Source organism: Jaculus jaculus, chromosome 14 (genome assembly GCF_020740685.1).
Source record: "Jaculus jaculus isolate mJacJac1 chromosome 14, mJacJac1.mat.Y.cur, whole genome shotgun sequence".
Taxonomy (NCBI): domain Eukaryota; kingdom Metazoa; phylum Chordata; class Mammalia; order Rodentia; family Dipodidae; genus Jaculus; species Jaculus jaculus.
In genome coordinates this window covers 66,722,957-66,734,044 of record NC_059115.1, presented here as the reverse complement: position 1 = coordinate 66,734,044, position 11,088 = coordinate 66,722,957, and the positions used below count along the sequence as shown (strand labels likewise).

Below are 11,088 nucleotides of genomic sequence, written 5' to 3'. Positions count from 1 at the left end.
TATTTGAGAGAGAGAGAAAGAAGCAGAAAGGGGGGGAGGAGAGAAAGAACGGGGGTGCCAGGGCCTCCAGCCACTGCAAACAACTGCAGATGCATGCACCCCTTGTGCATCTGGCTTATGTGGGTCCTGGAGAATGGTACTGGGATCCTTTGGCTTTGCAGGCAATCGCCTTAACGGCTAAGCCATCTCTCCAGCCCGGCTTACAGTTCTTGATTATAGTTTGTCATGGTGGGGAAGGCATGGAGGCAGGAGCTTGAGGGAGCTGGTCACATTTCAAACAGTGAAGAAGCAGATATCAATAAATGATGACACTCAGCCAGCTCCCTCCACCTTTTTTTATTATAATCCAAGACCCCAGTCCCTGGAATGGTGCCACCCACATTTACGATGTTTCTTCTGACCTCAACCTAATGGAAATAATCTGTCACAGACGATTCTAGGTTTTATCAAGTTGACAACCAGTATAGACCATCATCACAGCCTATGTTCTCTCCTGTGTGAAATGGGAATGGTAATTTATGGATCTTTCTAGAAACGTGAAGTTGTGAAAGCATGAAACTAAGTAAAATCAACAGAGTCTTCTGAATGTACAGAGGTCCTTCAGAGTCACTGTGAGCAGGATGTGAGGGCACACCTCTATGATTCCAGCACCCAGGAGGAGGAAGCAGGGATTGTTTTGGCTTTTAAGCCAGCCTGGACTAGAGTATGGGACCATCTCAACCTTCTCCCCTCACCACCCCCTCCTTCCCCCAAGGTCACTGTGGAAGCCCTCCCAAGCCAGAGAAATATATCCTATTCCTTGTCCTAACCTAAACACCCGTCCAGTGATTTGCACATAGTAAATACTCAGTCATCATTTTAAAGTAACTTTATCCTACTGATAACAGGATCTGGTAGCGGATAAGTTGTTTCATCTTCGGTTGATCTTTCCTTATTAAAATTCCCACCTACTTCTGCACCTGCCTCGCGAATAGTCCTTCGCTGTGCTTGTTGAAGCCTCCTTGGGGAAACATGAGTTATCATTCACGCCATCCTCTGAAATCTGAAGAGGGAAACGTGAGGCTTTTTTTGTTTTGTTTTGTTTTCGAAAGACTTAGGGACATGCAGACAACTCTCACAACCAAAGGAGAGTCCCGCCATCTGGCTAGGCAGTCACCTCGGGTCCTCAACCTCACCGATATCCTGCTTCACCAACAGCCTGGGTTACGCCCACCTAGGATTCGGTGCTAGGGGCCCATTTTCTGTAGCCGCTCTGGCTCCAGTACGCATGCGCGCCGGGCCTTCTGTCTCTCCCCCCCCCCCGCAGCTGGGGGCGGTGCTTCGTTACGTCATCAGGGCGCGCGCTGCCGACGGCGCTGAGCTTGCCGGAAGTTGAGCGGCGGTGAGTGTTCGGGCGGGCTGCTGAGGGAGGAATGGGTCTTGTGGGGTGGGTTTTGATGGCCGAGAGGGAAGAAGTGACGAGCTCTGCGACACGGGTGAGGGTGACGGCGGGTCCCGGGCGTCTTCCTCCGACCGGCTCTGGGCGGTTTCCCGCGCCGCCGGGGTGTTAGAGCTGCCGGCTCTCGTCCTTGCTCTGCGGCCGGATCCCCTCACACTGGTTCAGTCCTGGTCTTGTGACTTGCGTGGGGAGGGGGAAACAAAACAAAACCAAACAAAAAGTTGTGCGAATGTCCCAAGTCGGCCTCCTTCCCTCTCTCCCTCCCCGCGGTCCTCGGGCCGGGAGAGCCCTCGATGTAGGGTTCGGGAAGCCGCGAGCTGACCCTCCGAAGGTCTCAGCCGGCGTGTCCCCGACGTACCTCGCTTCCCGAGCCGCTCTTCCCTCTTCTGGGAACTGGGAACGGTTTGAACACGCGAGTTGCTAAATGGGGCCGTTACAAGAAAGTTATTTCGAGGCTCTTCTAAGATAAGGTTTTGGTTGGACCCTAAAGGTTACAAATGCTTTCTAGGAATCAGTCGGGTAAAGCAAATGGAGGTGTAAGAGCAGCTCACAGTGCACGCCCGTGAGCCCAGCACGCGGGAGGTGGAGGCAGAAGATTTGAGAGCTCAAGGCCATCCTGGACAATACTGGAGACACGCTCAAAGTGGGGGAGATAGAATTTAGTGGCAGAGCACTTGATCTAGCATGCACAAGGTCCTGGGTTCAATCCTAGCATAGACAAAGAAGAAAAGCTGTCAAAAATATTTTTTTTTTCCTTTCACCGAATTGAATACAAACATGATGTTGGAGAGAAACTAAATCCAGAGTGTGTCTCTGTGCTCCGTGCTATTTATTTAATTTATATGTGGTCTCATATAACCGATCCTAGACTTGGACTTATGTACTGGAAGATGGCTTTGAACACCTTCTTGACTTGCCTCTATGTCCTGAGTGCTGGGATTACAGGCCTGTACATTTGCCATACATAGCAAGTTAAAGGCCAGCCTGGGTTACATCAGATACTGTCTCAAAAAAATAAAATCAACGAGTAAATAAGTAGATAGTTTTAAGGAGTGGCAGATATTTCAGATCCTGATTAAGTGCTGCAAAAAGAACACAGGGTAGCAGGTTGGAGACCACCTTGGGAAACACCAAGGAACTGTTTTTATTAAGTTATTTTTGAGGATGCTTTTAAAAAACTATCTGGATGGGCATGAAGTCTTTGAGGAGGTGATGTTTGAGCCACACCTGATTGATAAAATGACCTTTCTTGTGAAGGTTTATCTTGCTGAACTGTCCCCTAGCCCCCGCTCTGCTCCCCAGTCTTGTGTACCCCCTGCTGCTGTGTCTTAGAGAGAGCTGTGTGCTCTTGTTTGTTTCTGCTGCCCTGAGCATTGCTCTTCAGTTCTTCTTGGCCAACTCCTATGTGGTCTCGTGACATGATTTTGAAACCTTTTCAAAGCTGAGAAGGGGATTTTTTTTGTTACTCAACCACAGGATCCTTTTTTTTTGTTCCCAGCTTGTTATAGAAAATAAGTAACTTTCATTTTAAAATATATTTTTATTTACTTGTTTGTTTGCAAGCAGAGAGAATATGTACCTGGGCTTCTAGCCGCTGCACACAAATGCCAGATGCACAAATGCCACTTTATGCATCTGTCTTTACATGGATACTGTGGAGTCAAACTGGGTTTTTAGACTTTGCAGGCAAGTGCCTTAACCTTTGAGCCATCTCTCCAAGCCCAAACAACTATCTCAGTAGCATTTGATGGGTGCCTGACATGGTCCTGCAAGCTGGGAATGCAAAGCTTAGTAAGATGCACATCCCTGTCCTCAAGGAGGTCACTTTAAAATCTTTGTGAAGCTCATGCAGGTGCTGGCTGGAGGAAGACTTTGGGTCTGAGGGCATCAGCAGAGGAGTGAATTGGTGCTTCATCCAGGTCCAGAAGGATGAGCAGGGTACTCCAGGAGGAGAGTACTAGTGGATAGATAAATGCACCGAGGACTGCAGGCAACATAGCATGTCCTAAACGTGGGTGAGCAAAGCTGTGGAACAGAATGTAGGATGAGAGGGACGGGAAAGTAAGTGACAGCTACACCATGAAGGACCTTGTGGGTAATGGCAGGCTGGAATCTAAGAAGCCTGTGTCCCCATATGAGAAGTCACTTTGTTTGTAGGCTTCAGGTTCCTTGTCTATAAAAAGGAGATGTGGGCTGGGTGTGGTTCAGTGGCAGAGCATTTGTCCATTGTATATAATGTCCTGGATTCAATCCCTAATATTGGAACCATTCAGTCAATAAAAAGATTTGTAGAAAATTAAATGTATTGTTTTTTAAATGTTAGTTTTTAAAAATTATTTACTTACTTGAGAGAGAGAGAGAATGGGAGGAAGGGGCAGATAAAGAATGAGTATACCAGGGCCTCTAGTTATTGAAAGTGAACTCCAGGCACATGTACCACCTTGGGCATCTGGTTTACATGGGTGCTAGGGAATTAAACCTGGGTTCTTAGGCTTCACAGGCAAGCACCTTAACTGCTAAACCATCTCTCCAGCCCCCAGATGTTGATATTTTTACTTGGACCTATCGGTGTACATCCACAATCTCATTACTCTGAAGACCGGCAGAAGAAATACTAATTTAAGGCCAACCTGGGCTACATAACAAGATCCTGTCTCAAAAACTCAAAACTTAAGAAAAAGTTTTAAAATTAGGGCTGGGATATAGCTCAGTGGTAGAGCTCTATGCACAAGACTCTATGTTCCATCCCAGAATGACAAAAAAAGCGGGTGAGGTAGATGAAGGGATGGAGATTGAATGAACTGATGATACCTTATTCACTTAGCACTCTTAACAGTAGCAGCTGCTGTTGTCAGGCTAAGAAGTTTGGATTTCAGGGCTGAAGAGATGGCTTAGTGGTTAAGTACTTGCCTGTGAAGCCTAAGGATCCCACTTTGAGACTCGGTTCCCCAGGATCCATGTAAGCCAGGTGCACAAGGGGGCACATGCATCTGGAGTTCGTTTGCAGTGGTTGGAGGCCCTGGCACACCCATTCTCTCTATCTGTCTGCTTCTTTGTTGCTCTCAAATAAATAAAAAATAAGCATTAAACAACAACAACAACAAAAAAAAAAACAGACATTTTAAATTTAAAAAAAAAAGAAGTTTGGACTTTAAAGTGTGTGAATGACAAGCAGGCACTGGAGCATTTACTTGATATGTGCATGTATGTTCGTGTGTGTGTGTGTGTATGCATGTAAAGGCCAAAGGATAATCACAGGTGTCATTCCTTAGAAATGCCATCAGGCTTTTTTGAGATAAGGTCTCTTATTGGCCTGGAGTTCACCAATTATGCTAGACTGACTGACCAGTGAGCCTCAGTGCCCTGACTTTCTGCCTCCTCATTTCTGGGATTATAAGCACTCCTCCATCATTACCCAGGGAAGTGAGGTATCACCACATCTGATATTTTTGTGTGGTTTCTAGGGATGAAATTCAGGTCCTCACGTTTGCAAGGCAAACACTTTGCCAACTGAGCTGCCTCCTTAGCCTTACTGTGAAGAATTTCAAGACTGTAGGATTCTTTTGTCTGTTTTAAGTTATTCAGGCAGTAATTGGAGTACTGTACAGGTCCGGGCCACTGAAGGATTAGTTAATGCTTTGTTACAGTAGTCAGGACACTAAGGTTGATAGCCTGCACAAACTCAATGGCTATGGAGAGGATGGGTGGACTTGAGAGAGGCGGTGGCCTTTGGAGGACTGTATGACCCTGAGGAGGGGGGAGAAAGGCATCAGGATGTTGAATGGGAAGCAAATGCCCTGTGTGGAAATAAGCAATAGAGTTCTTTGGTTAGGGTCTCTGGCTATTTCCACCTGTCTGAATAGACTTGTCAGTAAGCTTCAGTCCTCTACCTTTACCCTGGGAATGGAAGCCTAATCCTTCCTCTCCTCTTTTGATCTTCCATCTTTCTCCAGTATCTGAAGACCTGATAGTATAGTCAAGGGAGAATAAATAGGCAATTTGCATTCCATGTTCCTGGCTGACTGGGCAACGTCCTGTTCACAAGGTTGTGGTCTGATTCCAGAGTGATCACTTTGGGTTGCTCCATCTCTTCCTCTCGGCTACCATCCTTTGGACTGGCTTCTTTTTTATCTGTTTGTCCTTCTGAGTGTGTGTGTGTGTTGTGAAAAGGAAATCTTTGACCTCAGGAGCCCAGCCATGGTGAAGGGTTGCACTGTTCTTGGAATTTCCTAAAGCCTTGCACATGACATTGTAGATAGATGCCTTATGTGCTTTACACAGTCCCAGTATTGTGTTCCCAGCCAGGGCAGCTGGACTGTCAGTGCTACCTTTGTGACCCATTTTCTTACATGTCTTCCCTTTAAAAAAAAATTGTTTACTTGCAAACAGAGTGAGGGGGTAGAGAGACAGAGGCAGGGTGAGAGGAGAATAAGAATGGTCATACCAGGGCCTCATACTGTTGTAAGCAAATTCCAGACTCATATACCACTTTGCACATCTGGTTTTATGTGAGTACTGGAAATCACACCCCAGGCTGTCAGGTTGCACGTAAGCATTTTAACCCTTGAGCCATCTCTCTTGTGCCCATATGTCTTCCCTTCTCATTTCAGGCCTTCCTCTTCTCAAGTACCTGCCTTGCCTCTTCCACTATACTGAATCCATCAGTTGTCAAGGCTCTTTTTCTTCAGTTTGGCAGTCAGGTTCACATTGCTGGCAGAAATCACCCAACCAAGGGCAGCTTGTGGGGGAAAAAAGTTTATTTTGGCTTACAGACTCCAAAGGAAGCTTCATGATAACAGGGGGAAACGATAGCATGAACAGAATGTGGACATCACCTCTTGGCCAACATCAGGTGGACAGCAACAGAGTGTGTCAAGCGCTGGCAAGGAGAAACTGGCTATAATACCCATAAGCCCACCAACAATACACTTTCTCTAGGAGGTGTTAATTCCCAAATCTCCATCAGCTGGGAACCTAGCATTCAGAATACCTAAGTTTATGGGGGGATACCTGAATGAAAACACCACATTCAGCTTTTCCTTTTATTACGGTTTTAGAAAAGAAAGTGTGTTGGCAGGAGCCTGGTGGCTGACGCATGTCTGCAATCTCAGCAGAGAAGCTGAGGCAGACTTTTACAGATTCCTCTTCTCAGGTATTTCCTGATATTGTTTCATCCATGTCCTCCCCATTGCCTTACTCTAGGCTTCACCTTGCCTGGGTTGCTGTCCTGTCTTCTGATGGAAGAAGTTGGCTCCCATCCATAAATCCAAGCTCAGCGAAAGAGACCACCAGCCAGCCAGCCAGCAAACACCAAAAAGCAGCAAGCAGGACCCCATCAGAGCTCAAACATTTCTATACCTTTGGGCTGGAATTCAGATCTGTCCCCAGTGGCATGCCTCCTGTAGTAGGAGTCTGCAAACTCCATTTTATTAAATGCCTAAGTCTGTAGAGCCATACATTCAAGCTACCACAATCTACTCCTGACCTCCATAGACTCATAACTGTTTCATATTGCAAATCACATTCAGTCCAAATTCAAAGGCCCCCATAGTCTGCCAACTTTAATGCTACTTCAAAGTCCCAAATCTCATCTGAGATTCAAGATTGTTTCTTAACTGTTAAGTCCTGTAAAATCAAAACAAGTTGCATATTTTTAACATTCAGTGTCACAGAGTAGACATTTCTATTGTTATAAGGTATAACAAGGAGAGACTGGACCAATGCAAAATCAATAACCATCAGGTAAACGTCCGGCATCTGTAGTTCAAGTATGACATCCATAACCAGTGATGACAGTCTCTGGATTTCCAATTTCCAACCCTCCATCTGGGCTGAGTATCAGGGAAAACTTCCATCCCAAGCAGCAGCACTCCATGGTACAGTCCTGATATATCCAAAACATTTTCAGGTCTCTATTACAAACCACAGTCCAATTTGCAATGACTTCATTGAACTTCAGTATAGGAACATCACCTTGTTCCCCATGCTGTATTTCAGCAGTAGCTCCTGGATGCACTTCCATGTGTTTTTCATGTTTCCAAAACCAATGCCAGGACACAGCCATTTTGTTAATGTAGGGAGGAAATAAACTGACTGTAAGGGACAGTGGGGGGTCTTTATGCCAGTAGCCTGGTTTCAACAAGGTTCTCTGCTGTTGTTCCCCTTTGAAAGTTCCAAAGTTGACACAATTTTCTCTACACTTAGAATTTTCAAATTCTCACCAGAAAAGCCCATATAATTTGGCTTACCACTCTGTAAGTTGTCTTCAGTTGCAAATACCCAGTCCATGTCCATTCCTTCAGAATAAAAGTTCCAAAAGACCAAAATGCACATGATCAGATTCATTGCTGCAACACCCCACTCCTAGTACCAAATTTTTATGGTAGACAGTTCCACAATGCTTGGAAGAATACCCAACCAAACAGCTTATGGGAGGAAGGGATTTATTTTCAGCTTACAGATCCAGGGGACGTTCCATCAGTGGTGGAAGAAGTTGTCTTCCATTTGTAAATCCAATCCGAGAGAAACCTTAAGTATCAATAGACAACAAAAAGTAGCAAGCAAGACCCCACCAGAGTGCAAATCTCTCTGCATACCTTTGGGCTAGAATTCAGGTTCGTTACCAGTGGTACTCCCCCAGCAGCAGGAATCTGCCTTCTAGGGGCTAAAGCTGCAAGCTCAATAAAACACCTGTCTTTGGGCCAGTACATTCAAAATACCACAGCTTGCTTCTTTTTTCTTCAATTAAAGGAAAATTTAATTCTGAGAGATACAAAATGGGCACACTAAGGTCTCTAGCTTCTACAAATGAACTCCAGATGCATGTGCCACCTTGTGCAATCAAACCCAGGTCCTTAGGCTTTGCAGGCAAGCACCTTAATCACTGAGCCATCTCTCCAGGCCTTTTTTTTCCTTAATTTTGAAGCAGGGTCTTACTCTGTAGTCCAGGCTGGCCTCAAACCCCGGTTCTTCTGCCTGAGTGCCCCAGTATAGGTGTCTGCCCCCTGCTTAGTCCTCTGCCTGGGATATCCCCATTTACCCACTGCAGCTTCTTCATCCATTGGTATTTGCTGGAGCTGTTGCCACCCTCCAAACCCCTGCCATCCATCAAAGTAGCATTTGGAATTGCGTTGTGCTGTTGTATTTGGTGATTTTTTTTTTTTTTTTTTGGTGAAAGTAACTGCAGGGTATCATTTCTTTTTATTGAAGGGGAACCATATTTTAATGTAAATCTAAAAACAGAACAGAATCACCCCAACTAACCTGTTCAGAATCTACTGCTGCTGCTTAAAAGAAGGGTTTCTGTGGGAAACAGTCTTGCCTCATCCTTTCTCCTCTCGCAACACCCTGTGCAAACACCACACTCCACTGTACTGCACTCCCCAGCTGTACAGCCATTCCTGTTATGTCTCACTAGTGTCTCTGAAGCCAGAGGCTATGGCTTTTTTGCCAATGAACCGTGAATTACAGAACAGGAGCCAGAAGCTCATGTAAATGATTGCTGAAAGAATAAACAGAAATTCTGGTGTCTTCACACATGTTTTAAGAATGTTTTACCCACACAAACCTTGTGCTGGGAACTGAGCCGAGGGCCTTTTGCTTGCTAGACAAGGGTTCTGCTACTGAGCTATGTTCCCAAACCTGTAGGTCTGCTTTTTTGGTGACTTTTACACACTTACATGTGCATTTTTAATCAAATCCTCACAATAATTCTGCAAAGTCAGTAGCATCCCCATGTAGAGATGTGGAAGAAGATGACTTCAGAGAAGTTAGATGACATTGGTAGTAGGAGTTGAACTTGGGCCTTTGGCTCATGAAGCTTTGACCTCCCCCTTCTCACGTAGCCTGCAGTGTATCAGACTACACTGCTGTCCACTTGCTTTCTTCAACTTAGGCTTGAGGCTCTTTATTTACCTCTTGTGAATTTTTTTCTCCTGTTATACTGGAGAATGAACCCAGGGCCTTGCACATGCTAAGCAGATCTGTACCTCCAGTCCTGAACTGTTTGATCTTGCTAAAATAAGCCTGCTACTTCAGCCACAGTCTTCAAGAATTTTGAATTGTGGTCATCTTTCTGTTGTTTCATGCTTGTTGCTTCATGTCTTATACAGACTTGCTCAGCAAACTTTCTCTTTGCCTGTCCAGTTCAGTGGTGCGGTGGGGTAATAAGAATAGCCTATAGAATGTGTATAACTAATCCCAGGTCTCAAATACTCTGATGCCATGGATGGTGAATTCTACAGCTGCTCTCTTATAAAAGGCTACAGTCAAAACAAAAACCACTAAAACTACAGCATAAAATTGTATTCTGGCTGTGAGTTGAAGGTGTGTATAAATGATGAATGGATTTTATGTTTTGAGGCCTATTCTCATCATATTCATTGTGTGTGTGTGTATCTCCTAAATCAAAAGCACCTCTAACTTCAAACATAACCCAGAAAAGGATACTTTCCCTGTGTTATTTATGTGTCCATTCCCCTATTATTAGGCTCTCACATGGGGTTCAGCACACAGGAAATATTCTGTAAATGGAGGTGACCATCCTTGTGGATAAAAAAAAAAAAAAATGACTAGGACCCAAGATGTAATGCTGTTAGTTGTGGGTTCCTGGGTCCTTGGGCCAGTCGTGGTCCTCCACCGTGCCCCAGGAACCCATGAAATGCTAAAGTGAAGACTTTTGGGAGATAGTTTTGGTGAATAGCACAGCTCTCCGTTTTTTGTCAGCAAAATGGATTTATAAGCAGTTGAAGGCAGGAAGAAGGCCCTAAGGGGATTGGTGGGTTTAAAGTTTGCTAGCCTATGCCTATGTGGACATTCATTCCAACATGTAGGCAATGGCTGGCGGGAGGGGTGGGGGATGGAGCTCAGGTGATCTACTTGTAGGAAGAGGGTCTTGGGGATAGGCTGTGTGAAAGCTGCTGGCTGGTAAGGAGTTTCCTAGGCAATTGGCCAATGGTCACAGGGCAATGGGAAAGCCTAAGTTCAGGTGTGCTGGGCTTGGAGAGGAGTGGCCTCCTGTAGCCCAGAGGTCCTTAGCCATGCCTGGCAGCTCTGGCCCCTCTCCTGAAGGCTTCATCTTGTGCCTGGCAGTGCCTGACAGTTACTATCCAGTTTCTGTGTTTTGATCTTGTCTACAGAGAATTTCTGGAGCAGTGTTGTGAGACATTCCTGAGGTCCAGATACATTGCATCTATGATTCTCCCCTGATTAAGGCAAGAATGCAGTTCTGTTTGTTGAGATGGGCTCTTGAGCAACCTAGCCCATCCCTGAACTCACTGGGTAGCTGAGGGTTATCTTAATCTCTGGATCCTCATTCCTTTTTGGCACTTCTGGGATTATAGGTGTAACCACCATGCCAGGCTGTTTTGACTTTGGAGAAAATGTGTGGTGACTCAGGGCTGCTTTATACAGTTTATAGGCTGTATCCTACATAAGAGGCCACATCAGAGCAGCTTCCATGTATATCATACATATGGGGTGACAATTTTCTAGTACACATGAGCTAAATTAATAAATATGATATAGCATCTTGATAAAATATCTTGAGGAAGGGGTGCCATTTTCTGACTGCACAGATTAGATATACACTGGCATGGGCTACATGGTGCTTTTTCTGGGAGCAGAAGCTGTGTACTGATCTATTGGGCCTA

At 45.3% G+C, this 11,088-nt stretch overlaps 1 long non-coding RNA gene across 1 annotated transcript; it reads left to right on the top strand.

Annotated features, from left to right (window-relative positions):
- The first annotated feature begins 1,341 nt into the window (after positions 1-1,341).
- Positions 1,342-7,764, top strand: LOC123454841. The gene is made up of 2 exons (XR_006633508.1): positions 1,342-1,381; positions 6,641-7,764. It is a non-coding gene; the product is annotated as an uncharacterized LOC123454841 (long non-coding RNA).
- The last annotated feature ends 3,324 nt before the right edge of the window (positions 7,765-11,088 follow it).